Below are 5,909 nucleotides of genomic sequence, written 5' to 3'. Positions count from 1 at the left end.
TCCCAACATAAATGTGGCTTATGCTGCTCATTAGTGGCTTAATAATGATCAAATAAGAATGATCTTTGTACATTACATTTGAACACTTAAATATCAAATAGGGAAAACAACTGGGATGTCATTTTTCTTTCAAGTAAGCTTTTCCCCTGATAGGTGATGTACTGGTTAAATTCTGGTCACTTTCACCAGTACAACTCTATTACATTGAGGCTCCAATTCAGAAAGACACCTAAGCATGTGCTTAACTTTATGCATATGCATAAATTGCTTCCACAATAATGGGATTTAAGCATGAGCTTAAAATTAAAATTAAGGACATGCTTAAGGGCCCTTCTTAAATATGGATGCTTGCCAGAATCAGGGCCTCATTGGGGCTGTACTGGTGCAAATGAAAGTAGAGTTGACCTCATGTGTTACTCTTAAAACAGGCAAAGCATATGCAGAACACATTAAAATATTTGTTATAAGGCAGAATTTAAAATTAAAAAGAAAATAGGCTTATTGCTAAGATCGCAAAAGAAGAGACAATACAAACAATTCTGAAGCAATGATTTTTCCTTCTTCATTTTTCATACATAATTTCTTGAACACAATGCTCATGTCATATTTAAAATAAAACTACAGATTATATCCCTTTAAAAAAACATAAACAACATATGCACCAGCAATGTAAGTAAATTGATTCAACCTTTTGCCCATTTTAACAGATGCTACTCATGACTGTCCTAAAAAGCTTCTTTAAAGTTAACTACATTAAGCATTTGAGGTCACAAGGCCAAATCAAGGTCATTTTAATTCTGGCTAAAGGTTAATTAGATCACTGCATTAAAAAAAGAATAGACTATACTCAACTTTACTCTAATGAGGATGGACAGGTTTGTCTTATATACCTCTTAACTTCCCCCTTTATGATCAGGTAGTAATATAAATGTTGGACAAAATCTTGCTCTCAATTAATGAATGAATGTACTGGAGTTATTCTTGATTTACACTAATATAAGTGAATGCAACATTTGGCCCATTTTCTTATCTTAAAAATGATGCTTCTGTTAAAACTGTTCTTAATCCTCCTTGTTTAACAATACACAGAAGAATGAAGCTAAAAGCTCATTTTCACATCAGTTTCCCCCTTGTGTTTCCTTTCATAATAATTTCTGTCACATATTCTGTTCTTTCGCTTATACAGTTATTGTGAGTTAGGAGGTGTTACAATCAGATGTGAAAACACAGGCCAACATTTTCAAACTTCTGTGCCTAAAGTTTGGCATCTAAATCTATATTGAGGCAACTAAATAAGGATATTGAGGAGTGCTAAGCAACTCACCGAAGTGAATGGGAGCGGAATGCATTTACATCTCTGAAAATCAGGCCATTTTAATTTAGGTGTCTAAATGTGGATTTAGATGCCTAATTTTAGATACTCAGATTAAAAAAATAAGGCATTTGTTTTCTTTTATGACTGCAGTTTTTGGATTTTCTGCATCAGATGTATTATTCACATACAATGATAATGATCTTACATTTGCATGATACATGGTACTTGTCAGCCAGAAGTATTGCAAAGAACTTCCAAGGTACTTTAAACATTTTAGGTCCCATCCTTCTCCTGCTGAAGTCAACAAGAGTTGCGCCATTGACTTTACTGGGATCAGGATTGGGCTGATCAAGAAAGTGAATCCATCTCTGGGATGAAAGGTGGCAAATTTTTAACATCACACAGCAATAGTATGGAACCAATTAGGACAGGAATAAGTTATGAATCCCAAATTCACAAATATGTGAATCCCCAAAGTTGAACAATTTTTAGTATGACTTTGTCTTTCCAAGTTCATACTGAATTAATAACTACTCATTATTATCCGTATACAAAGTCTGAGTCAGCTGACCAGAAAACAGGAACATAACAATGTTACTTACCCAACCAATCACACACTATGATTAAAGAATAGCAAAAGACAAACATTTGGGAATAACCCATAGGTTGAAACTTCACATAAACTATTTGCTGAATACTCCTACATAACAAGCACATCTGCAGAAATCAGGGTTGGCTTGTGAACCATTTCTGATCAGCAAAAAGGGCTAAATTCATTGGATAATATATACACAATGATAATTCAACCAGTTTTATACGAAAGAGAGGAGTTTGCTTGGACTGTGCACCTGGGAATCAATATGAGTGTTTCACTGCACGTTTAAGTACAGTTGTTTTCTCTTCCTAATTTCAGTTGTTTTGCTACACAGTTGCCAACATGATCAGTAAAGTTCAGTTATATATATCACTATTTTGTCTCAGTAAATTGATTTCTGGAGCTCACAGTAAAATTAGTCATAATAGAAAAGTGGATTTCTCTTTCAGAACTTTTTTTCTTATTACCCCATAAGGCTTCATTACAATAATATCATTTTATACACGAGCAGCTGGTGTTCTGTGATCACTGCTTATCATATTCTCTCATTGTTTCCTTGTCATATCCATCTATGGTATTTTCTTTCATACTTAGACTGTATGCTATTTGGGGTAGGGACTGTCTTTTTGTTGGGTATCTGTACAGCCCCTAGCACAATAGGGTGCTGATTTCTGATTGGGTCCCCTAAGTTCTTCTGCAATATTCTACTTCTACAGCTTCAAGCATACATATGCCCTGAAGTTGCACTTCTATGGTATAAATTGTTTCAATTTGGGACTAAGATTTTGCCTAAGTTGCACTTCTCTACTTTCATTAGGTCAATCTGCTTGTATTATATTCAATATATAATATAACATTTCTTATTCTGTTCCTTCAGTAGGTTTTAAATAGAATCATCTTGCTGGGTGGTAGCACTTTTCAGTAGGGTGACTGAGCATACATGCCCATTTTGTTGCATAGCTGCTGAAGGGTGCTTTTTCCCAGATTTCTTTCTGTTAGTTTTCTGCATTTTTCAAAGATCAAGTTCTCTACAACCTCACTAACAAGAGGCATTCAGTGCTGTTGGAAAACTAGAAAGTAAATACCTCAAATAGACCATTGTAAGTCAATGGAACTATGACGACTTACACCAGCTGAGGATTCTGATCTGTGACTTATTTTTCCTCTGGTTGATAAGTCTCACCTTACTGTGCGTCTCCTGTACACCTATATAACTTGGTTCCAATGTTGGCAGAACTGTTTGTTCCATTGGCTTGAAATGATCCCCGGGATAGAGTAAAATGTTTATGCGGCAAAGAGTCCGGTGGCACCTTATAGACTAACAGACGTATTGGAGCATAAGCTTTCGTGGGTGAAAAAATGTTTATGTTACTGTTAATGTGGAGGGAGTTCAAATTTTATATATACATACATACGTACATAGCATAACCCTTTACACATCTTTATTTGAATGGTTGTTAATTGTTAAAGCTCCACTGAGACCACCAGAGTGAATTCCAGGGGCCCTGCTCACAATACAGCTGAATACCCGATTTTTTTTTAAAAGGTACTCTAGAGCTGCATGAATCAGGAAGAAAACAACTCCTCCTATGCATTTTATTAGAAGGCAATAAAATCTGGTGGCGTCTCATTAAATTTAATGAGCTTCCATAAAATAACTATTACATTGTGGAGGTAATGAAAAGAATAACTACATTGGTTAGTAAATAAACCACCAAGGATGATTCTATTAGATGTCCCAGATACCCCCAAGTAAAGAACAGGCAAGTATATTGTCCAACCTTTCTCCTTATAAACTGTGTCCAGTAACAATTGAACACAGCTCTTCACACTGAATATGTTAATTTTGCTTGGCTCATAAAAGATTTATTCAGATCAGAAGCTCAGCTAGAGCACAATCTTGGGCCAAATTCAGAAGTGCTGGGTAAGGTGAAGTAAATTACACATTGGTAAATAGGTCTTAGGTATGTTTTAGGGTTTCTTATGGCCTGATTCTTCTCACACACTTGTTTAGCCCAGTGTAACTACATTGGCTTCTATGCCAATGTAAGCGACATCAGAATCAGGCCTCCAGGGCTTAATTTTCAGAAATGCTGAGCACCTGCAGCTCCCATTAATGTGTGGGTGCTCAGCATGGCTGAAATAGGCCTGTAGTCTAAGTTGGTGCACCTCACATGCTGAAAGACAGGAAGAAGATGTAACTTAAAGTAGAGGGGGCTACAGCTTTGACTTACAGATTCGCACATCCTCCAGTTAGTTGCTTTTCCTGCTTCCACTTACATCACCTTGCATATCACTTCTGAATTCAGCCTATGACTCCTTTCACCTCCAATGATATGACAACAGCACATTAGATATAATGCCACATAGCATTATAGTATTATAATGCTAAGTCTTGTGTGCTTGCATGTCTATTTAACTCTGAACAAATCAATAGAATAATAGCGTTAAAAATTAGGGCCAAATTTTCAAGCGGGACTACTGATTCTGGGTGTCTTAATTTTTGGATTGCCTTCAAAATTAGTGATCACTTTTAAAAATGTTGGTGTAGACATATTTTTGCTAGATGCCATCTGGTATAAATTGCTCTTGCTCCATTGCACACACTCACAAGTTGTGGAGCAAAAAAAGGAAGCCACGCTATAAAAATCTGTCTCAGAGGCCCAATTCCAGTTTCCCTTGCTCATGGGGGTAGCACCACTGAAATAAAGGGGCTAACCACATCATTGGTATAACTCCATTGGGTGTTTACAGCTGCAAATTGAAGGTGCAAGAAGGGAGGCTAGGAAAAAAATTCCATGCCTTTATGTGCCAAATGAATATTGCTATGGGAATTTAACTTTTGCATTTCCCGACTGTTTGACCTGCAGTTGTAAAAGGGATGAGTTTGGCCCTGTGGGACTATTTGTGTGAGCAAAGTGAGCAGGATTGACCTACATTATCATTTCTATTTCTGTTTTTCTTCTAAAGGCTCAAATCTACTCCTACTGACGTCCATGGGAGTTTTTTTTATGGACTTCAGTGGGACCAGGATTTGTACCTTTGTTGTTAAATATATTTCACCACCTTGTGCAATGTAGAAAGGATAGGAAATGTGGCAGAGTTAACATACAGAATTTGCAGCGTGCTGAAAGAACCTTCACTTGCATTATCTGATTTTAATTGTGCAGTCTTGATGTTGTATTTATTGATACACTCCTTTGTGTTTGAGACAGATGTAAGTCTATTGTTAGACCTGCACATTTTATCACAGCGTCTTAGACTCTCTGTGTCTGAGATTTGACCAGAGGTTCTCACACCAAACTCTCTCCAGGCTTACAGCAGTACTGTATTAGAATTGTCAAGCTGTCCCGCAGTGCCTCAAGAGTGTGAATATCAATCTCAGGGTGACTGTTAAGAACCAGGGCACAAACCCCAGATTGGCTGTGAGTTCTATACTTAGGTTTCACCAACGCATTATCAAGTGTGAACTGCTCAGGCACTAACAGCCTTAACATGGAGTCACAGACAGTCCCCTGGGGTACTCTGATCTGTCTTGCCACCCAGGCAAGCTTGCCTTTGTGAGAGATGGTCCCTTACACCACAAATCACAACAATATTCAGGTTACTCCCAGTCCCAAAGAACCAGTCACTTACCCCAGGTCAATTGCACCTTAGATCTCACACCAAAGACAACACTCGTAGCCAATTCTATAATAAACTATCTAAAGATACTATATAGGAAAAGGAAACAAGAGAGAGTTATTTACAAGGTTAAAGCAGGTAAACATACATACATAAATGAGTTCCAATCTTAAGTTTCAAATGCTTCTATAATAAGCAAGCTCTATATGTCCCTTAGGGATAACCAGCAGCTAAAGATCCCTTGCTTATGCCTAGAAGCTGTGTCCCCAGAGTCCCAGCAGCAATTAGAGAAAGTTCCTCCTTGTTAGGGTTTTTATTCCTTTTCCCCCTTCTGCTTTGAACTGCAAACTCAGCTGATGGGAGGAATTTATCTGC

Source organism: Eretmochelys imbricata, chromosome 4 (genome assembly GCF_965152235.1).
Source record: "Eretmochelys imbricata isolate rEreImb1 chromosome 4, rEreImb1.hap1, whole genome shotgun sequence".
NCBI lineage: Eukaryota > Metazoa > Chordata > Testudines > Cheloniidae > Eretmochelys > Eretmochelys imbricata.
This window is presented reverse-complemented; position numbering follows the sequence as displayed.